Consider the following 24,709-nt stretch of genomic DNA (forward strand, 5'->3'; position numbering starts at 1 on the left):
GGACCCTCAACTCTATGGTCAACTCATCTTTGACAAAGCAGGAAAGAATGTCCAATGGAAAAGACAGTCTCTTCAACAAATGGTGTTGGGAAAATTGGACAGCCACATGCAAAAGAATGAAACTGGACCATTTCCTTACACCACACACAAAAATAGACTCAAAATAGATGAAAGACCTCAATGTGGGACTGGAATCCATCAAGATCCTTGAGGAGGACACAGGCAGCAACCTCTTTGACCTCAGCTGCAGGAACTTCTTCCTAGAAAGATCGCCAAAGGCAAGGGAAGCAAGGGCAAAAATGAACTAATGGGACTTCATCAAGATATAAAGCTTTGGCACAGCAAAGGAAACAGTCAACAAAACCAAAAGACAACTGACAGAATGGGAGAAGATATTTGCAAATGACATATCAGATAAAGGGCCAGTATCCAAAATCTGTAAAGAATTTACCAACCTCAACACCCAAAGAAAAAATAATCCAATCAAGATATGGGCAGAAGACATGAACAGACATTTCTGCAAAGAAGACATACAAATGGCCAACAGACACATGAAAAAGTGCTCAACATCACTTGGCATCAGGGAAATACAAATCAAGACCTCAATGAGATACCACCTCATACCAGTCAGAGTGGCTAAAATCAACAAGTTAGGGAAGGACATATGTTGGTGAGGATGTGGAGAAAGGGGAACCCTCTTACACTGTTGGTGGTAATGCAAGCTGGTGCAGCCACTCTGGAAAACAGTATGGAGCTTCCTCAAAAAGTTGAAAATAGAGTTACTCTACGACCCAGCAATTGCACTCCTGGGTATTTACCCCAAAGATACAAATGTAGTGATCCAAAGGGGCACGGGCACCCCAATGTTTATAGCAGCAATGTCCACAATAGTCAAACTATGGAAAGAGCCTAGATGTTCATCAACAGATGAATGGATAAAGAAGATGTGGTCTATATATACAATGGAATATTATGCAGCCATCAAAAAATGAAATCTTGCCATTTGCAGTGACATGGATGGAACTAGAGGGTATTATGCTAAACGAAATAAGTCAATCAGAGAAAGACAATTATCATATGATCTCACTGATAGGAGGAATTTGAGAAACAAGACAGGATCACAGGGAAGGGAGGGAAAAATGAAACAAGATGAAACCAGATGGGGAGACAAAGCATAAGAGACTCTTAATCCCAGGAAACAAACTAAGGGTTGCTGGAGTGGAAGGGGGTGGAAGGGATAGGGTGGCTGGGTGATGGACACTGGGGAGGGTATGTGCTATGGTGAGTGCTGTGAATTGTGTAAGACTAAGGAATCACAGACCTGTACCCCTGAAACAAATAATACATTATGTTAATTAAAAAAAAGACAGATGGTAGACAGAAGTACAAGTACCAATATCTGGGTAATAGGAGATCATAAGGAAAGAAATAAAAATGGAGCAGTACAAATATTTTCTAAAATAAGAAAAGAGAGACAAACTTGGATTAAAAGATTTCATAGATGCCAAAAAAGAAAAAGTAGCACTTAGGCAAATATTGGTAAAAAAATCTAAGAATGTAAAAAAAAAAAAGAGAAGATGACAAAAAAAAAAAAGAAAAGAAAATTTCTGAAAGGCTCTAGAATGAACAAGTGGATCACCTATAAAGAAATAAGAATCAGACTGATGCCAGATGTCTGTCAAAGAACACTGAATGCAAGAAGACAATGGAGGAATAAACCAGAATAAATCTGGTTTTATATTTATAAAAATTTTTATTTACATATAAATGTCTAAAATGCACATTTTAGCAAACAATGTTTCAAAAATATGTAACAGAATGACTTACATTGAAAACCCTGTTGGAAGAAGTTTTCAAATAGGAAGAGAAATAAATATTTAGAGTTGAGATGTGAGGTACTCATAAGTCTTAGAAGAGTTCGTAGGTATTTTTAAAATAATCAAGGCAAAACATAAGAAAATGAAGCCGTATTTCTATAATAGTTCAATTAACGTTCTAGATAACATTAACAAGATAATAGGTAGGTGGTGTGTGAAAAGAGCATAAAGGTTTTGTTAGGGGAAATGTATAAATGCTATTAAGTCACAATTTTAAAGGAAGGAAGAAGGGTAGAAAAGTAAGAAATCTACAAAAGGTGAAACAGATTGAAATACAAAAAAAGAGAGTAGTAATAAGACCAAAAATATCAGCAATCGCAGCAAATATAAATGATTTAAACTCACCTTTAAAAGTGACTGTCAGATTGGATAAAGAAACATCCAACTATATGGTATTTACAAAAGCATTAGGATGCAAAAAGACTTAAAGTAGAGATGTTAAAAGATATATTAGACAGGGGCTCCTGGGTGACTCTGTCATTAAGTGTCTGCCATTGGCTCAGGTCATGGTCCCGGGGTCCTGGGATCAAGCCCCACATCGGGCTCCCTCCTCCATGGGAAGCCTGCTTCTCCCTCTCCCACTCCCCCTGCTTGTGTTCCCTCTCTCACTGTCTCTCTCTGTCAAATAAATAAATAAAATCTTAAAAAAAAAAAGATATACAAATACTAACTATAGGAAATCTGGGGTAGACAGAGAGTTTAAGGCAAAAAGCAGTCAACTCATTAAAAAATATCATACGGTCATGAAGGGTATATATTTACTAGGGTATATTTACACTTGTAAAGACATGGAGCAAATGCTACACATATGCTAGCAGTTCAATTAGAATCATTTGTGGTAGAAAATGGATGGGCCAGACTCATTCATAGTCATTCTTATTAATCCGCATTTGCTGGAAAATGGAGCAATTATTTTCATTTTCCTTGTGTGAGTGACAAGACTGTGATTTCTTTCTGTATTCAGTTAGCAATGCCAGAGCACACAGTCAATAACCAAATAGCACTCTTCTGCTATATAGGTCCTTTTTTTTTTTAAACAGCACACTTCATGATTGAGTTTAAAGTGGTCTCATGAATGCCACAGGATTTCTTACCAAGAAAGGATGGTCAACAGAAAGCCTTTGGAAACCCCAACTTTGCACTCTCAGTAGTGATCAACTGATCATTAGGGAGCTTGTAGCTCTTCTTGAAGGAGTAGAAAGTAATGGTAGCCATCTCTTGATGAAAGTCCACAGCAATAGAGACCAGCTTCTCTTCAGGATCACATCAGTTCGATTCTCAGCTAGGTTAGTGAACTTATAACCACTTTCTACTTGAGGTGGCCTGTCAAGTCATAGCCAGCCAATTCCAGACATAAGAGGGCATCTGGGAGGGCATAAGCTTCATATCTGGGCACTGTCAGTGACATTGGCACCACAGTGCATAACAATACGGTGCTATGACCAAAGGTATCCAAGGACAGTACAGCCCATAAAGCAATGCACATGGAGGCTCCCCTGAAGGTCCCAAACATAACCTCTCCACTTTATTGGCCATGGAGTTTAGGGGAACCTCATTAAAGCTCACTGTAAAAGGTAATGCCGCGTTTTCTCTACGTTGTCCTAGGTGGTAATGATATCCATAATGGGATACTTTGGGATAAGGATTCATCTCTTGCTTTCAGCCTTATCACCCATGATGCTGCTCCTCAGGCCCACATGTTTCATGGTATCCTGGGCAGCCGACAAGAAAGAGAAACATGGTCCTGCATCTGTATTTAGTTGACCATGAGCTTACAGACTTCCTCATGAACATCCTGACAGTAAAAGTTTCAGCTTTATTACCAGAGCTGAGAGGGATATTATGTATAACTTCAAAATATGGGGCAGAAGAAGGGTCACATCCAGAAAAATCATGTCTGCCAGTGTCAGAACCATTGCTATTGCTGAGTACAGAAGGTTTCTTTCTATTTTGATCTATTGGAGGCAGTTATTGCATTGGCTGAGAAGAATCTGTGCAGAGGGCATGTAAGAGCATGAGAATGTCAGATTTAATTTTACCTATTGTAATTTTTATATATTTCAAGTAGAAACTGGACTGTCATTTGCATTGAAAAAATATTGCTGGATTTAATAAATGTCATATACTTTTGAGCTAACAAGCTTATGTGTATTTGTTGTATCTTCTCCCAGTTATCTTATAATGTCCTGGACACATGTCCTAGAACATGGTAAATGCTTAATATATATTTGTGAATTATCTGATAAATTATCTTCATCAGTGAATAATCATTTTACACTTTGGTAGGCTATTTAAATGTGTCATTAAATAGTTTCTCTACAAATTAATTACTACTAAAATACATTGATTAGAGAAAATGAAAATATCACAAGAAAAATTTCAGACCACTCATGCTGTAGCGTTAGATGGGTTTTAAATAATTAATTACAAAAGTATTTGGATCTGACAAGTATCCTGGTATTAAGCAATTAACACAAACATTAGCATATATGGATTTTAGAAATCTGCCAAATAGCAAAGCTGTTGAAACAAATTAGATGCTTCTTGTTGCTTTATTTTTCTGCTCTAAATGACAAATATCCAGTTAACATAATTAAGGAACAGCCTTAAATTGTGCACTATAAACAAGATATAATCACTGAAAAAGTGATTGTATTATGAGGCTGTAATCCAGTCACGAAAATAAGCTCTGGTCCATATGCCCATTGTCTAAACAAATCAGATCACCAGATCTAAAGGAAATCTAATACACACATGTTCCCTTGTTACGTCCTTTCTGTTTAAATTTCTTAGGTCTTTGTGTTTAAAGGATCAGTCCCAGTGCATTTGTTAGGAGCAAAAGCTTCTATTTTCTTAATCTAGTGTAAGACAAACACAAGAAAGAAATGAAGGAGGAAGTGGGGGGAAGGGAAATCAGAAAATAAGTGTAGATTTCTTACAACCAAATCCTTGCACTTATATCTATGATTGCCTAATGCACCGTTATTTCTTTCTGGTCTGCCATTGTGTTGTAACCGCTTCCCTACATCTATTCATTCCACCTTTACATAGTAACCAAAATGAGATTTTAAAAAGATGGATCAAATCTTATTTGTCACCCATTTAAATCCCTCCAGTGGCTTCCTCTTATTCAGAAGAAAGCCCAACATGATAGTATGACCTACAAGACCTAATACAGTCCTGTCCCTGTCCAGTTGTTATGCCTCACCAAGTGCCACAAACCCACCATGTTCCAGCTATAATGACTCCTGGCCTGGCATAAGACAAGCCAAGTTTTTCTGCCTTAAAGCTTTACAGCTGTTGCTCCCATTGCTAAGACAACTCTATTGCTAGATCTTTGCCTTCTAGGCTTTCAGGTCTCAGTTTAAATGTTACATCCACAGAATTTCCTCATCACAAAAGATAATGTGTCTTCTGTTCCATCCCTTTGCTATTCTTTCACCCAACTTTGTGTTCTTCATAGCAATAATCACTTTATGAAATGATCTTGTTCATGTATTTATTTTCTTCAACTCCCTCAGTAGGTGTTCAGTAATATTTCTTGAAGGCATGGATCATAAATAATTCTGAAGACTATTTAAAAGACTGGTACAATGTGCAAGTTTAGATCTCTGAATGAGATTTCTCAGAAATATTTCCTTGTCTTCTGTACTAGTGGTTTTAAAGAATTTAGAGAATGTGAATACCTTCTGATATGTTTGATTATGTCTATTATCCTATCTTCAAAGAGCAGTATTGGGATAGAATCCATAGTTGATCAATCAGATACTAAATCATATGTATCTGCATGGATTATATTTTCAGGGAATCTATAGAGGCACTTCGTGGAAGAGTGATTAGGGGTTGCTTAAATTTACCTTTACACTTACCTAATATGGTTCATTGACTTAAGTCTGATATTGCTTTAACATTGTAGTTGTTCATTTCTTGGAGATGAGGAAAATAAAAATACAATTTAACCAATACTATTAGATTCTAGGCACTACACTAGGTGGTAGTTGATATATAGAGATAAAAAAAGAACACAATCCCACTATCTAAAACCATACACTGGGGTGTATGATACAATTATCATAAGACAATATACCATGAAAAGTATTATGATAGAAGCACAAAAATATATTAATTTAATTTAGGAGGTTTGGAAAGGCCTCATGGAGAAGGTAAAATTTAATTAATCCTTAAAGAATATCACCTTGACATAAGGCAGTTGGTGACCATGAACCTGGCTAAACACAGAACCTGGCTAAATGTTTTATCTAAAAGAAGGCTGAGAAAGAGAAGTAAGCAGAAGAGACTAAGAAGAATAGTTTAGAGACACAAGAAAGAAACAGGTGAACACAGTGTCACCAAGGCCAAGAAAAGAAAATTGAAAGGAGGGGGATATAGATTCAAACACTGCAGTTACATCAGTAGAGATTTAAAAGTAAGAAGGATGCTTTTGCCAATATATTCGTAATGTTTCATTAGATTAGTGAAAGTTTCAGAGCCCAGATAAGTTTTGAGGACTAATGGAATGTCAATGAATTAGAAGGAGAGAGTATTGGCCTTTAATATTTCGTAGGTAGAGGGAAGGAATGCAAATGGAAGAATGACTTGAGAGAAAAATACTAAAGGGATTGTTTGGGTTTTCTTATTTTTAAGATAAGGAAGATTTGGGCATGTTTATTTATAGGTATAGGGGAAGTGGTTGAAGAAAGAATTTGGAAATGAGGAATGACTGATGGCACAAGAGGACAGATTAGACAGGTGTAATACAAAGGTGCTGGCAAAGGGAGTAGCTCTGCAAGGAAAGAAAGATTGTGTGCGTGTGTGCGTGTGTGTGTGTATATATATATATATATTTTTATTTTTTCTGAGACAAGAGGATGATAAAAATAGTATGGGATAGACTGTTTTTTTTTTTTAATCTTTTTTTCCTACTGAGGTAAAATCCATTCTTTCAATCATTTTAATGGGCACAATTCAGTGGCTCTTAGTACATTCACAATGTAGTAAAAGCATTACAACTGTCTAATTCCAGAACATTTTCATTATTCCAGAAAGAAACCCTATGCCCATTAAGCAGTCACTCCCTCAAACTTCCTTTTCCTTAACCCATGGAAAACATTAATCCAGATTAATGTTGGACATTAATGCTGGACATTTCATATAAATGGAATCACAATAAGTGGCCTTTTGTATTGGATTTCTTTCACTTAGCATAATGTATTCAAGGCTCATCCATGTTGTATCTTGTATCATCACTTCATTCCTTCCTATAGCTGAATAATATTGTACTGTATGGATACAACACATTGTATTTATTGTGTTTATTCATATGCCAGTTGATTAATATTTAGATTGTTTCCACTTTTTGGCTACTGTGAAAATTCTGTTATGAACATTCATGTACAAGTTTCTGTTTGAACTCTTATTTTCAGTTCTCTTGGATTCCACCCAAGTGGAATTGCTGGGTCATATGGTAATTCTATGTTGAACTTTTAAGAGAATTGCCAAACTGTTTTCCACAGTGTCTGGATCAGTTTACATTCCCACCAGCAGTGTATGAGGGTTCCAGTTTCTCTTCATTCTCATCAACAGTTGCCCTTTTCCATTTTATTATTTTTACTATTATTACCTTCCTAGTGGTTATGAAGCTGTCTTTCACTGTGATTTTGATTTGCATTTTCCCAATGACTAATGATGTTGCACATCTTTTCATGTCCTAATTGGTCATTTATATATCTGCTTTAGAAAAATGTCTATTCAAGTGCCCATTTTTAATTGTTTGTCTTTTGTTGTTGAGTTGTAAGAATTCTTTATCTTATGGATACTAGACCCTTATCAGATAGGAGATTTGCAAATACTTTCAGTCATTCTGTGGGTTATCTTTTCACTTTATTGGATGTGTCCTTTGATACACAAGCTTCAAATTTTGACAAAATCCAATTTGTTTTTTTCTTCTGTCATTTGTGCTTTTTGTGTCCTATCTAAGAATACATTGCCAAATCAAAAATACTTGAGATTTACACCATTGTTTTCTTCTAAGAATGTTATGGCTTTAAGCTCTTACATTTAAGTCTTTGATCCATTTTCAGTTGATTTTTATATATGATATGAGATAAGGGTCTAATATCATTCTTTTGCATGTGGTTATTCAGTTGTTCCAATACCATATGTTGAAAAGATTATTCTTGCCCCCATTGAATGGTCTTGGCACACTTATAAAAAATTAATTGACTATAGATGTATGAGTTTATTTCTGAATCCTCAGTCCTATTCCATTGGTCTATATGTCTACCATTGTCAATCCCACACTATTTTGATTACTGTAGTTCTGTATCAAGTTTTGAAATCAAGAAGTGTGAGTCCTCCAAATTTGTACTTCTTTTTAAGATTGCTTTGGCTATTTGAGGTCCCTTCCAATTCAATATGAATTTTAGAATCAGCTTGTCCATTTCAGTAAAAAAAGGAATTAGAATTTTGATGGGAATAGCATAGAATCTGTAGATCAATTTCGGGAGCATTTCCATCTTAACAATATTAAATCTTGTATTCCATAAACACGGAATATCTTTCCATTTACTTAGGATTTCTTCTACCAATCATTTCATTATCCAGCCTTTTCTGCCAAGCTTTTCAGTTTATTATTTGCCCTGTTATTCCTTCCCCCAGGTGGCAGCTGCCAATTCATTTGCCTTTAAAAGATTTTGACAAATGCCCTCTGAGTAGTTACCTCAGCTGTGGATTTTTCCGAGTTAGGCAAACTAAAGTTAAGCCCTTTGAGGTGGTCCTTCAGAGAGCCACTAGACAGGTCAAAACAGCCATAATTCTTTGAGAATGAGTTCTGTTCTGCTCCCTCTGGTACCAGAAATCTGTATTAGAAATGTGGCTTGTTGTCTCCAAGGCTACACCTGAGCTGAGAGTAGAGAATGGGGAAAGGGTAAGTTAAAATGCTACAAAGCTCCTTATTGAGACTCAGATTTGTTGTTGTTGTTGTTGTTGTTGTTGTTGTTAAGCATTTACCTCATTGCTATAAACTCTTGGTCAGTTGCCAGAGTTCTGATAAAGTTGATTTTGACAGCCCTTGCCAGTTTGTTCACTGCTTTTGTAGAAGAACAAGCTTTTGGAGATTCCTACTCCATTTTCCCTGATACCACTCTGAGACAAGGTTTTTGTTAAGATAACAAACAACCCCCAAATTTCAGTGGCTCAATACCACAAAGGCTTATTTCTTGCTCATGATTCATGTCCACATGCATAGACCGGGGATCTGTTCTACCTCAGTTTCAAGACTCAGCAAAACAGAACAGCCAGCATCTGGAGTTGTGTCAAGAACTCTGACTGAGGGACAGAGGATGTGTCAAGTCATCCACTGACTTAAAACTTCCATCTGAAAAAGATCCATTTACATTTCATGGGCCAAAGCAATTCACATGGCCATGCCTAACTTCAAGGCATGGTGGCGGGGAATGTACTCCTACTGGGTAAACAGAAGGAAAGGAAACTATTTGTGAAAACATTAACCATGAAAAGAAAATTTGAGGAGATTCCTATTAAAATGATAGTTAAGAATATATTGAGTAGTCTTGAGGCTCTCAGTAAATAGTGAAGTAACCATCCGAATATGTGAGGGCTACATGGGGGCCCTGAGAGTATGTAAAACATTTAGAACAGTTGCCATATGTGGGTAAATCAATACAGTGGTAATTTAAAAATGAAAGGAGTTGTTGAGCAGTGTTGAAGGCCCAGCTGAAGTTAGCTATGTATTTATAATGCATCATTATAATCATCATTATGATCATTGTGGGATAGTCTCCAGTAATGCTTCATAGCTTAAGACCAATGAAATATATTTAGCATTATAAGGTGACTAAGAATATAACATACCACTGAAATAAAGTAAAGGCCATGCTTGAATTTGGGTAATTGTGCTAGTTTGAGATGAATTTTCTTTCCTTCTCATAGGATCATATAACATTTTGGACAGTTCAACCTCACTTATTCTACTTTGAAAAAATTCAAATGTAATGAGGTGAAACCTATGAGGGAAGATTTGCCTGTGGCTTGGCTGGATGACTCAACCATGAAATGCTATTGACAAGATATAATTTTTGGCCTCCAACAAGAATATTTAAAATATTTTTTAATCCTAAAAAAATGCATTCGTGACAGTTTCTATTGTTTCACCTTCTGAAGTTTCTGAGAGGTTTGGGAAATGAAAAAGGATGATAAAAAGATGGTTATTTGTGGATTAAAGAGAAAAACATAAGAGATTTAAAACCTAGCAATTGGGTACTCTCTACTTGCACTGAGGTGGTGAGAAGAGCAATTCAGATGGGACAGAACTAACTAATCCTTTGGCACAGTGGATGGGATGGCAGGGTTAAGGTTGAATCTAGACCCAGGAGGCCCTGTGCTGGTGATTGACAGCTCTGGGAAGATTCTTAGAGGTTGTTAAATGTAGGAGGAGCATATTGGCCAGATGATAGCAAAACCAAATCCAAAATCTAGAGAACATAACCAGGTTAACTGCTTAATACCTTTCCTTCAGTGCTATGCCTGATGTGACCTTCATCACAGTATTAAGTGGGAGGAAAGTACATAGCATGCTAGGACTATAATACCACCAGCCTTGTTCACTTGTTTGCAAGCCTTGTCCTCATCACCTTCTCCTGGGTAAAACCAAGGATAAGACAGAGGCGAATGGAAGAACAACTGCCTTCAAAAGAGGCTTTTTAGAGGGCTATAAAGGAAGTTTCTAGTGAGGCATACATAGTTTCATTGTGCTTTGCAGATATTGCATTTTTTAACAAATTGAAGGTTTGTGGCAACCCTGCATCCAACATATCTACTGGCACCATTTTCCAACATCATTTGCTCACTTCATGTTTCTCTGCCACATTTTGGTAATTCTTGCAGTAATTCTTGCAGTATTTCAAACTTTTCATTATCATGTATTTGTTATGGTGATTTATGATCTGTAATGTTTGATGTTTCTATTGTAATTGTTTTGCAGCACCATGAACCATGCCCATATAAGAAGACAAACTTAATTGATAGATGTGTGTGTCCTGACTGCTCCACCAACCTGCTGTTCCCTTGTTTCTCTCCCTCTTCTAGGGTCTCCTATTCCTTAAGACACAATATCGTAATTAGGCCAATTAATAACCCCACAATGGACTCTAACTGTTCAAGTGAAAGGAAGAGTTGCACGTCTCTCACTTTAAATCAAAAGCTAGAAATGATTAGCTTAGTGAGGAAGGCATGTTGAAAGCTGAGAGGCAGAAAGCTAGGCCCCAATGCCAAACAGTTAGCCACTTGTAATACAAAGGAGAAGTCTTGAAGGAAATTAAAAGTGCTATTCCAGTGAACACATGAATGATAAGAAAGCAAAACAGCCTTATCACAGATATGGAGAAAGTTCTAGTGGTCTGGAGAGAAGATCAAACCAGCCACAGCACTTTTGTAGGCCAAAACCTACAGAGCAAGACTTAATTCTCTTCAATTCTATGAAGTCTGAGAGAGGTGAGGAAGCTGCAGAAGAAAAGCTGGAAGCTAACAGAGGTTAGTTCACAAGGTTTAAGAAAAGAAACTGTCTCCATTACACAAAAGTGCAAGGTGAAGCAGCAAGTACTGATGTAGAAACTGTATAGCAAGTTATCTAGATCTCACAAAGGTAATTCATGAAGGTGGTTACACTAAACAACAGATTTTCAATGTAGACAAAATGGCCTTCTATTGGAAAAAGGACTGTCACAGCTAGAGAGAAGTCAATGCCTAGTGCCAAAGTTTCAAAGGACTGGCTGACTCTCTTGTTAGGAGCTAATGCAGTTGGTGACTTTAAGTTGAAGCCAAAGTTCATTTACAATTCCAAAAATCCTAAGGCCTTTAAGAATGATGCTAAATTTACTCTGCCTGTCCTCTCGAAATAAAACAACAAAGCTTGGATAATAGTCCATTTGATTACATCATGGTTTATTGAATATTTTAAGCCCACTGTTGAGATCTACTGCTCAGGAAAAAACCTCCTTTCAAAATATTACTACTCAAAGCACCTGGTCACCCAGAAGCTCTGATGGAGATGTACAATGAGATTAATGTTGTTTTCATGTCTGCTAAAACAACACCGATTCTATAGTCCATGGATCAAGGAATCCTTTCAGTTTTGTAAGTCTTATTATTTAGGAAATACATTTCATAAGGCTATAGCTACCATACATAGTGATTTGTCTGAGGGATCTGAGCAATGTCAATTGAAAACCTTCTGAAAAACATTCACCATTTTAGATGCCATTAAGAACATTTGTGATTCATGGAAAGAGATCAAAATATCAACCTGAAGAGTAGTTTGGAAGAAGTTGATTCCTACCCTTATGGATGAATCAGAGGGGTTCAAGACTTCAGTGGAGGAAGTAGCTGCAGATGTGGTGGAAATAGCAAGAGAACTCAAATTAGAAGTGGAGCCTGAAGATGTGACTAAGTTGCTGTAATCTCATGATAAAATTTGAATATATGAAGAGTTGCTTCTTATGGATGAGAAAAGAAAGTGGTTTTTTGAGATGGAAACTACTCCTGGTGAAGATGCTGTAGAGATTGTTGAAATGACAACAAAGGATTTGGGATATTTCATAAACTGAGTTGATAAAGCAGCAGCAGGGTTTGAGAGGATTGATTCCAAATTTGAAAGAAGTTCAGTTGTGGATAAAATGCTGTCAAACAGCATCACATACTACAGAGAAATCATCTATGGGAGGAAGAGGCAATTGATGAGGCAAACTTCACAGTTGTCTTATTTTAAGAAATTGCCACAGCCACCCCAGCCGTCAGCAACCACTACCCTGGTCAGTCAGTAGCCATCAACATCAAGGCAAGACCCTCCATCAGCAAAAAGATTATGACTTATCGAAAGCTCAGCTGATGGTTAGCATTTGTCTTTAAGATTTTATTTATTTGTTTGAGAGAGAGAGGGAGAGAAAGATTGAGAGAATGAGTGGAAGGAGGCAGAGGGAGAAGCAGACTTCCTACAGAGCAGGGAGACCAATGCAGGATTCAATCCCAGGACCATGAGATCAAGACCTGAACTGAAGGCAGATGCTTAACCAACTGAGCTGCCCAGTGGTTAGCATTTTTTAATAATAAAGTATTTTTTAATAAAGGTACATGCTTTTTTTTTTAGACATAATGCTATTATACACTTAACAGTCTACAGTATAGTAAAAACATAACTTTTATATACACCGGGAAACCCAAATGTTCATTTGACTTGCATTATTGGGATATTTGCTTCATTGCAGTGGTCTGGAACCAAATTTGTAATATCTTAAAGGTATAATTGTATCCGTAATGGAGGTGCTTGAAAACAAAACTGACAGCCATCTATCTTGAAAGCTTTAGATTTCATTCCATAGATAGGCCAAGTTTATTAATCCAATAAACCTTTATTGAGTCTATTTGGGGATAAGAACCACATTAGTCACACATAGGGAGAACACAGCTGGAAAATAAGTGGTCACTGTCCTTAGGAATCTTATAATATGGCAAAGGTTAAAGCAGTAGCTGTAGACCTTTAAAGCTAAAAAGAATATAATAGAGCCATAAATAAGGCAGAAACAATTCCAACGGTGTTTCAGATAAAGTAATGCTCATGTTAGCTGGATAGATGGGCAGGATTTCACCATATTGAAAAGAGGTGTTATTCCAGGCAGAAGAAATGACATGAACACAATTGAAGGAGTATGAGGTATTTTCTGGAAATGGAGTTTTTAAGTTTAGCCAGAGAAGACAGTGTTACTGAACATAGGAGATATGGTAGAGAATATTTATAGGAATTAGACTATGTAGACCCCAGAATGCTAAAATGTAGAGAATGTTTTATCTAGTTGACAACGGAAAGACACTCAAGGCTTTAGAACCCTTCCATAACATAACCAAAACTGTGTGTAAGGAAGACATCATTTTAATTGTCACCTGGAGCAGTGAATGGGTGAAGATCAAAGTCAAGGTAACTAATTAAAAGACTGGTTCAACAGCCCTGGGTAAGATATAAGGACGTGAATGAGTTCAGTGAGAGAGCGAATGAAAACAGCGTCAAGGTATGAGTAGTAAGACTTGGCAGGTGATTGGGTATAGGGAAAGGGGAGGAGCTAAATTTGACATGGACAGTTTGAGGTGAATAGGAGTCTTTAATGGTGCCATTGATAAAAACAGAGGAATCAAAAGAATGAAGGACCAGGAGGGAAGAGACACTAGCTGGTCTTTAAGCCCAGATACATTGGTCAAGTCATCTAAATTGTTTGGGTCTCCTTAAACATCTCCTATAAATTGAGTTGGGATTATTAAATAATTGCTACTAACACATACAGCTCTATGAGTTGATTTTGGTGGGGGAGGAGGAGGAGTTCATTTTGAAGTATCTTGCGTTTGAGATACTTGTAGAATATCTATCAGATATCTAATATACAAATAAAACTCATAGTTTGGAATTAGAAAGTATGGAAATGTAGACTATTTAAAATGCATTTAAGACCATTCAGACCCTATTTTAATTTAGCAAAATGTTGTGAAAACTATCCTTTTGGCAGCAATTGTTTACATTTGGGTTGTATCCAAAAGTGGAAAAAAAATGATGCAAATATGTTAAACTATGTTCGAGTTAGAAGCAGGTGAAAAAGTGTCTTTTACAATTGTTAAAGGATCTGAAATTCCTTTTGGTAGATTGCTTATAGTGAAAGTTTAAAAGTTGAAACTTCATAGGTGTCAAGTTATCATTGAGGAATTTATTACTTAATAAAGTCATTGTTACCATTGAAAACAACCTTGTACAGAAAGCAAGGTCATTTCATAAGACTGCCTTAAATGGAACAATAGAAGCTCAATTTCTTTGAACTTTACTGAGGTGAATGGATCAGCAAACAGGGAGGAGTAATGGAAGGGACATGGAGAGAGAAACATATAAAACTGAGAAAATAAATTCTTCCTTTTCACTCTCTTCAGTGTATATTAAAGAGGAAATAAGAGGCAACAATTTGAAATTGCTCAGTGCTTAGATTCCAGACATACATACAGACAGGCCAAGAACTGTGAAAAATGAAGTCTCTTTTTCACCATGGTGCACATTCCTCAGCAGTTAATTTAATAGTCTAAATCATGCTTTTTAGAAAATGGTATGAAACATGAGAAACACAAGTCTAGCACTATTTTACTTTCTGTATTCGCATTTGGAAGTATAATTTGTTTGTACATATGTGCCTTCAGGTCTGGGTGTTAGTCATGCATTGAATTTGAAAAGTTCCATTCTTTTACAGATGGCACAATGGAGAGACAAATCTCTATTTCAAACTACTACATAACTCTGGGTGAGAAGTGAAGGGGACAGTCCATCCAGATGGAGAGATTCACAAGGTCTCTCCCTGTGGCAATCTTATGAGTTGCAATACCATTCATATTTTACTTCTACCTCTTTAGGGGACACAGGGAGCCTTTAAGATGGCCTCCAATGATTCATACCTCTTGGTATTCATGACCTTGTATAATCCCCTCTTCTTGAGTACAGGCTGGCTACTACATCTAATAAATAGAACACCACAAAAGTAATCAAAGATTAGGTTACAAAAAGACTGTGACTTCAGTTTTGGGCACACACCCACGCCCTCCAGTCCTCTCTCAAGCATACCAGCTGCCATGTTGTGAGCTGTCCAAAGGAGAGGCCTAGTTGTTGAAAACTTGATGCCAGTGAAGACCTAATGCCTGCCAACAGCCATGTGAGTGAGACTGGAAATGAATCCTCCCCCAACAGCCCTGAAATGATTGCAGCCACTACTAATATCTTGATTTCAGCCTTGTGAGAGGCATTGAGCTAGAGGCACCTTGTTCAGCCATATGCAGAGTCCTAGTCCACAGAAACTGCAGTATAGCAAATGTGTATTGTCTTAAATCACTAAGTTTTGGGGCAAATTTTTTACCCAGAAATAAAAACTCATGTATTTCCTTAATGCAAAAGACTGGTGAACTGACCAATGGTAAAGTAGAAATAATTTTTTTTTTTAAGTCAAATATGCTTTGGGAAGACCATATGGCTCATCCCCAGAAGAGCAAGGATTCATAAAAACTATCACAAATGAGACGTAAGTTTAGTTATGGGGATCTTTTTCTTTAAAGACTAGAGGATACTTCTTGAGATAGCTCAGATTTGATGAGGTCTGTTCTGACTCTTGGAGAGATATGATCATTAGAAGTCTTGTAGGATCACTGGGAAAAGCCTACTATGTCATTTATTCTTCCACTCCTTCTCCATTATTTTAATCAACTGAGTATACAAATAGGACACCATATTCAGAATGTTGATACTATATCTATTATTTGTGTGTACCTGAACTCTCTTTGCTAATGTTAAGAAGCTGGGGTAATGCCAATCTAGTGAACTATATACTAATCTAGTGTGTTCTACTCAGCATACCTCCTCTACCGTAATGTGTATTATACCATAATCTTGGCCTAAGTCATTAGTTGGTAACACTGGGTAACCAAGGTTTTGTAAATTTCCATTTTCTACTGAAATTTTTTGGTATCATATCCTTGAATCCTTGCCTTAGAGTAATTTTACCCAAACCGCACACTAGGTCTCCTCTGTGAATTTTGGAATTATCATATTGATGGATCAAGAAGGCCATGTGACCCATGCCTTACACTCATGAAGGTATTTGAAAATTAGGCTTTCAGGTAATCTTCAGATGAGGTTATAAACATACTTACCATTGAATGTTGTACTTGTGCTCATTATTGTGTCTCAATTTTCAAGAGCATACTGTGGAAAAATACTTATAATAACTCTTACAATTTTAAGTATTGCAATTATATTGCATAGTATTTTGTATTAAAATATTGTTTTATTAAATATTTTTTAATGTTCCACAATTTTGAGAACATTGTTTTGATATTTTAAAGTTTTTAATATATTGGAAGTCTCAGTAAAATGGTAGTGTCCTGGGCTATTTGCTGTCTGGGAGTCTACTAGACCCAACAAATTCCTAAGTGTGTTGCAACATACTGCCTTTCTTTGCTCTCCTCTACTAATTTTAATTTAAAAAATAGGGAATGGAATTGGTGAGAAAGGAAACAGTAGATAAGAGGGTGCTTTCTAAGTATGCACACACTTTCAGTGGTCTTTTAAGAGCTAAGATAACCTCTTTTTGAAGATTTTCCTGTTTTCCTCAGGCAAAGCTTCTTGAAGTTCTCAGCATTTTCTTAATATCTCTAAGCTAGTCCTTCTTATACTGAATTATAATTTCAGATGATTATATATTACTTCTGCACTTCAACCCTACCCCTCATCAGACTACACTATTCAAGGCAGAAAATATGTCATCCTTGCTTAATCCTAGCTCCTAGACCAACCACCATCCCTGGCATCGAGTAGGCACTCTAAATACCTTTGAACAAAATGAGGGGGGAAAAAAGAGGAATTTTTCTTCTTTCTCTTGTGTATTGGTATGTCAAAAGAACTTCAGATTTTGAATATGTTAATTTAATGTACCTACTAGTCAATCTACTTCATGGAAGATATCCTGGGTGTTTAGTATGCTCATATATCATGAGAGGCAAAGTAAGAGTTATAGAAAGCCACAAGATGAGTGCCCTACCTTCAAGGAACTTGCCATCTAATTAGTCATCTTGATGTCCTAATTGAAAAACCAGGTGGCTATTTGTAATCTAGGTACTTAACAGAATATGGTATGAACAAGTAAACAAACACTTATGTTACCCAGTAGTGAAAGAGGCTCCTGCTCTCCCTTTTAACCAAAAAATTGCAGTGAGTTTTCCATATGTGCATTTTCTCATGGTACAAAGTTTCAGTCAACATACAAAATCTCTTTGAAGAAAAAAAAAGAATGAAATTTCATAAACAAAATTTGTGTAGAAATTTATTTAATCCTAAGTGATCAGAGACAAAAAACTCTTTCACCTAACTTAAACCACATAAAGGACTTTCAGAAACGTTTGAGCATTCCTGGGCTCTGTTCCCTCCACATATCCTACTCGTCAAACAAGCTAGTACCTCTTTCCCTATGTGAAATCTCTTCTGTCGGACAATTAGTTCCATGTCTTGGGATCTCATTTCCTAAGGTCCTGCCAATGACCTCCTCTTAAAAACCATTAATTCTTGTGAGATTTTGGCCAGGTAAAGTTTGGTCTGGCTCCTGGACAAGGGTGATCCTGGGCAGTCTTGTGAAACCTAAAGCAGTATTACACATCACCTTAGATTTGGAACATTTTTGGCCTTCCAATGACTGGCTCAGAAAGGTAAAATGACTGGATGAAGCCTCACTGTGCAAGTCATAACTCTATAATCACAGTTGTATATATATTTTTTTATTAAAAAAAGTATTTGGCTTTGGGGTGGCAGGCAAGAGTGGTGAGTGAGCTCTTCCAGGGAGTTCTTGTGCCCCTTGCCAGCGTTATTTATACTCAATGAAATAGTTCCTTGAGCTCTGCCCAGTGACTGGTTCCCCACCTATACACCCAAGTCCCATCAAAAATCAAATCAAACCAACAACACCTATGTCTCTACCTTCTTTCCTTGAACAGTTGGAGTTTTGTAAGGTTATTGGAACTCCTCTGGACTTTCCTTTAGAAGAGATCAAAACTTGTTAACTATGGCTGGTATTTTGTTCCAGGGAAAAGAAAAGGTCAAGAGAAGTGAAGGACATTTTCTTTTTGACTATCAGCTAAGATCTCTATTTTTCTTCATTTAATACATATTACCTCCCAGTATATCTACCTCTCTAACAGAGGGAAAAAAACACATTCTAAAAGGTTTATGCATTGGCCATGTATTGGGCTGTACCCTTCTGCTTTTCATTGGTGGAATGAGAATTTAAAGGGAGAGGAAGAGGGACCAAGATGGGAAGCAATGATGACAAATGAAATAAAGGAGTAAGCACTAACTTTAAGAAGAATCATACATCTTTTGCTTTAATATGTTTATTGGAAAGGAACATTTCCTGAGTGTAGATGTCAAAGACACTATTTCACATGTATAGACACTGTATTCCATTTACTTGATCAGTCAGTTAATGTTCACTGAGTATAATCCAGGCTCTTGAGAGGCACTGGAGGACTGGGTCAGTTCTTGTTCTCTCCTGAGATTTAGATCCTCTCTGTGGTAGAAGATTTCTGGCATTGCTGTTTGAATGAGCTGGTCTCCTGAGTGTTCTTTGAATGGGGGTGGTCTAGAGTGAAACTCCTAGGCTACTCCAGAATGAGGCTCATGTCTTCAGAGATTTCTAGGATTATAGTGGCCTCAATGGTCTTGGCACCATCCTATTCTCCTCACCATTTCTGTTTATTTTAGGTCTCAGTCCAGGCAGAAATTCTGGGGAAGCCCATTTAAATGTCTTTCTGAAGCTCTTGTATTGCTTAGTCTCTAAAGAAGCACTTGCATACTTTGAGTTAGGGAAAAACTATTACTATCATTATTATTGCTGCTGTTAATACCATCTATTCTATGCAAACTTCTAATGGATATGAATAATCTTCATAACCAAGATTAATATTCTCCTGTTTTAACACATTAGAAAACTGAAGCTCTAAGAAAATAAGTAACTTGCCAAAAGTGTTAACTAGCTAGTAAAAGGTAGAATCAAAATTTGAGCCCTGATTGTTCCAATTTGAAAACAGATGTCCATATTTTTTCTACTCTAAATTTATAAATTATTTAATATATGAATTATTGAACACCAACAGAGTTTGGTTAATTATAAACTCAAATTTTAAAATTCATTTTTTATAACTTGAAATTTCTTAAATAAGTATACATTTTGTATATGGTCCATTAGGATTCAACTCATCAATTATTTTTTGAGTGCCAGGGATATGTTTTACCACTGGCATTAGATCAATGAGGAGAACAAATTCAGTTTCTGATTCATGCTGTTATATTGCTTATTTTTGTTTTCTAGTGAGGGGAGACAAAATAAATTTTAAAAATCTATGCACAAGTGATGATAAATTCAATGAAAAAAATGAAGCAAGCTAAGGCGGATAGATAATGTAAGTAATAGGGGAGCTTTGTTCTACTTTTGAATAAGGTAGAAAGGACTGCCTTTCTGATTGAAAAGAGGCTTAAAAGAAATGATGAGGTGAGCCATGTGGAAATCTGGCAGAAAAGTTAATTCTAGTGTAGGGAACACCTAGTACAAAGGTTTTAATGTGGGACCATCACCAAAACCGCAGGGAACCAAATCTACCTTGAGCAGAAAAACAGGAGACAAGAGGAGGATGTGATTGGAGAAAGGCAGCAGAAAGCCAGATCATGTTGATAATGGGTGGTCAGGGTCACAGTCAGGACAAGGGGTTTGGATTTCACACTGAGATTGGAAGTCATTTGTGAGGTCTGAACTGAAGAAAACATGATTTGACCTAGTTTTTAAGAAGTATCACTCAGAGGGGTGCCTGGGTGGCTCAGATGGTTAAGCGTCTGCCTTCAGCTCAGGTCATGATCCCAGGGTGCTGGGATCGAGTCCCGCATCGGGCTCCCTGCTAGGCAGGGAGCCTGCTTCTCCCTCTGCCTCTTCCTCTCTCTCTCTCTGACTCTCAAAAATAAATAAATAAAACATTAAAAAAAAAAGTATCACTCAGGGGTGCCTGGGTGGCTCAGTTGTTAAGTGTCTGCCTTCGGCTCAGGTCATGATCCCAGGGTCCTCGGATCGAGCCCTGCATCAGGCTCCGTGCTCAGCAGGAAGCCTGCTTCTCCCTCTCCTGCTCCCCCTGCTTATGTTCCCTCTCTCGCTGTGTCTCTCTCTGTCAAATAAATGGAAAAAATCTTTAAAAAAAATAAAAAGTATCACTCAGGCACCATGTCAAAACCAGCATGGGAACAATTTTGGGGACAAGGGAACTCATATGAATGCTATTGGTAGAATACAAGTGAGTAAAGATGAAGAGTTGGACTATGGTGGGAGAAATCAAAGAGAGGCAGTGGCAGAATTTGTTGATGGGGTGAATGTGGGCCATTTGAGAAAGAGGGGAGTCAAGGATGACTCTAAAGATTTTGCCTTTAGTAAGTAGAAGGATGAAATGGTATTGAGATAAGGAAGTTGTGGAAGGAACAGATTTGGGAAAATGTTTTAGGGGAGATTCATTTTAGACAATGGTAAGTTTGAGCTGTACTATATTAGCCATTCAGGGGAATCTTTTGAAGCGTCAGCTGGATATTAGAGTCTGGGACTTAGGGAATCAGGAAGGTACAAACAATTAGGAGACACTGATGTATTCCAAACCATGAGACTGAAGGAGATCAGTTAGGTGAAAATAGAGTAAGTGAAACAAAGAAGAGACAATGTTCAAAGACTGAACCCTGAGGTGTTCAAGTCCTAGTGGCCAAGAAGATGAGGAGGACCCAGCAAAGGAGACTAATCTCCAGCAAAGGAGCAACCAGTAAAGGAAGAAGAGGAAGAATTAGAGAATGGTAGTTCTGAAGCTCAGAAAAGAGACTACATCAGGACTTAGGTAGAAAAACAACTGTGTCAACAGATGTTATTAATCAGGTAAAGTATGGTAGGGACTGACATGATTCCATTAGACTGAACAACAGGGACATTACTTGATGCAGTATCTGGTGTCTGGTGGCACTGACAGGGAATAAACAAATCATTTTGAATAGAATTATTTTAAATAATTAACCATTCCAGAAAATTACTCACTTGACAGTTATATCCTAAAACTTATGTTCTAGCTGTGTGTAAATATATAACCAGAAATACAAACAAAAATAAACCTAGTTCTCCCTATTTTACTTTCCACAACTTGTACTCAGTCTGGTGAAGACTGCTTGTTGAAAGGCCTTTTGAAATACTGGAGGTTCTCATGAGTCCTCAAAGGAGCCAGACTTTCTCTCATCTTCCAAGAATGAACATCTAACTCACATAGTGTATGATACACATAATTGGAGACCCTGGACCTTTTTAAAGGGAAGTCATTACAATACCCTTATGTTACCCTGGGAAATGTGATGATGATACACAAAAAAGAAATTTTGTCCTTAAGTAGGCTCCTAGCCTTGAGAGATCACCTGACAACTTTGATAAAGCAGAAAAATGCAGTGTCCAACGAGGTCCTCTTCTTTTCTTCAAGTTGCCTTCATAAATCTATGAATACTATTTCCTCCTTTATTAAATTTTTCCTCTAAAAATATTAGGTAGTATTCCTGGATCATTATGCAACTTAAAATTAGGTGGTAAATGATTAGCTTTGAAATAAGAAATAGCAAAGATTAAATTTTGAGAAGAAAATTATATAGATAGGAAGGAACACACAGAATTTCCCTTAAAAATAAAATGGGGGTTATGTGTTGAGTCTTCGTCTTGCTTTTGGGTAAGTCTAGATTTCTTCCTTCCAGGGTACAAAACAAAATAAAGCAAAAAACCACCAGAACAACAAAAAAAGGTGGGGGGTAGAAGAAAAAGAAAATGAAGCAATAAACCAAACAAATTTATATTTGAGAAGATTTGAAACATTCAGGGCTATTTATATTCTGTACCCCTTTATCAGATCCAAGCTCTTTGAAGGTAAGATAGGCCAAGTCAAAATATTCCCCAAACAGCATTTTTCCCCCCTCTTTACTTGAAATACCGAAGTAAATGATTAAATTGTTACTAAATTCGAAAATTCTCAAGGTTTCTTTCTGATTGTTTTCTATGCAGGAACTTTGGAGCCAGTCATCAAAAGCACCACCAAGGCACATAGACAGGGCTTCACTAGCATCCAACGCTTACACTTGCTTAATAAGGACCACCATGTAGTTGAGCGAAATGCTTGTTATTTCTGTAAATTAAAAGCAGGCATTTCAGAGCACCCAGTTCTGTAACATTTCTTGCAAAGCACAAGGGATATTTTTGGTAGAGGCCCAGGCCAAATACAAAAGCAGGGCTGCTTGTGCCTCATTTCAAGACTTTTTCAATAATTCTGAATTATAGTAATATCCCACACCTCCCAATTAAGACAAAGTATATTTATTTCCAGGACCAATATTGGGGAAAATGGCACATTCATTTTTGGCAACCCTCTTTCTGTTCTGACTTTAGGTACCCAATTGTCCAAACTCCTTACTTTCCTCTTTCTGTGTTCCCAGCAATTTACCTAGGCTTATCTTTTTCAAACATACACAAACACCCATGTCTGAATCTTCTCCTATATTATTCTTTCCTTAAATCACTCATTCATTCATTCCTTCATTCATCAGGCATTTAACAAATACATCTTCAGAGCTTACCATGTACTCAGCAATATGCCAGGCACTGGGCATAAAGTCGTAAGTAAGACATGCTTCTGTGTTTATGGATATCAATGGGAAGAGGCAAGAATAGGAGACAAGAATAAAAATGGAAACTACAAAAGAGTGTTAAGTGACATTAAGAGAATTGAATAAGATTATATTTTAGTAAGTGACTGGGTGTCTCCATTAAAATATGTCTTCCTGTACTAGATTCTCCTGGGACCTCACTTCTGGATTTCCAAACTAGCAAATAATTTGAAAAATCCATGTTTTTCTGTTAAAAACTTCCTTTCATCCCTTTTAATTAATTTATAACATTTGCATTCCTGAGATAATGTTACCACCCCAATGAGTGACTAAGAGTAGGCATTTTAAGTACTAAAGCAATGGAGTGAGATATTTGGGAGCAGACCATGATTTATCCCCTAGGCTGACCCAGAGTTTGGATGTGCTTGGCCCTTTACTTCTTTTACAGATTTTTCAATCTAAATCTGTCTGCTGAGCTCTTAGTGCCTCTGTTTTTTGTTTTGTTTTGTTTTGTTTTGTTTTTTCCACTGTATGACACAGGAAAGGACTTATAACCACTCCCAGTGGGTTGTTTCTCTTTTGTCTTTTTGGCCCTGTCCCCATTCAATCCTATCTCTCCTCACAGCAATTGTCTGCCATTGCCTCATGGCTGTGTCATTCTACCCTGTCACAGACAAGATGGTCTTATTTTTGCCCCTTTGAAGGCCATTTCATCCCATACACAGAGGTCTTTTTTCTTTTTTTTTTTTACCGGAGAGTGACAAGTTGTCTAACATTTCAAGGAATGAAAGCCTGAAGAAAGGCATTTCCTTGTGTCTTAAAAATTCCTTTTGGCTCCATGCAACTTTGGGTTGCCACCTTTCCAAAGAAAATGAAAGGCCTAGATCATTAGTTTACAAATTTAATGAGTCTCTGAAATTCTTACGAGCTGTTTTTCATGTCTTAAGACTCCAAACTCTCATTGTAGGATTGGGGCAATGCCGGCTGCTGGTGGGGCAGACACAAAACAAACATCTCCCAAATGGCCATGTTATTTCTCTTTCAAGGAACCCTCAGGGGTGTTGTTAGTGTGGGGAGAAAGACAGGAAGGAAGACCAGACCTAAACCCTTCAAGTGTACAAGCCCCCAAACAAGAGACCATCCCAGGATGGTGGAGGAAAAAGGCAAGCTGACAAGATGGTCTGTACACGAAGCAGGTAGAAGCAAGCACAAATTGCAATACACAGGACATGTCTAAATGATGGCATCTTAGGGCACGCGGCATATCAGGGCACTAGAAAACAGGTCCTCAAGACTTAGAAATCAGTCTTGTGAGTTCTTCTCCTGATCACCAGGAATACACAATAGTCGGTAAAGTTTTGTTTTAGAGGATCTTTTCAACGGGACCAAGAGAACAGTGAATGCCTCTATTGCAGGCCCTGGGAACACTGCCAGCCACTAAAACTCTGAAAGTCAGTGCCCTGGAATTCTGAAATTTAATGAAATAGTTTGAAAAGCCCCATTCTAGATTAGTTTTCTATGCAATACCAAAAATTTGAGGTTTGAAAGG

At 37.2% G+C, this 24,709-nt stretch overlaps 1 long non-coding RNA gene across 2 annotated transcripts in view; it reads right to left on the minus strand.

Annotated features, from left to right (window-relative positions):
- LOC145716121 (uncharacterized) overlaps positions 1 to 24,709 on the minus strand; it is a 493,424-nt gene that overhangs the window by 125,943 nt on the left and 342,772 nt on the right. The window lies entirely within an intron of this gene.

The sequence above is a fragment of the Leptonychotes weddellii genome, chromosome 1 (genome assembly GCF_054177405.1).
Source record: "Leptonychotes weddellii isolate Sample4059 chromosome 1, ASM5417740v2, whole genome shotgun sequence".
Classification (NCBI taxonomy): domain Eukaryota; kingdom Metazoa; phylum Chordata; class Mammalia; order Carnivora; family Phocidae; genus Leptonychotes; species Leptonychotes weddellii.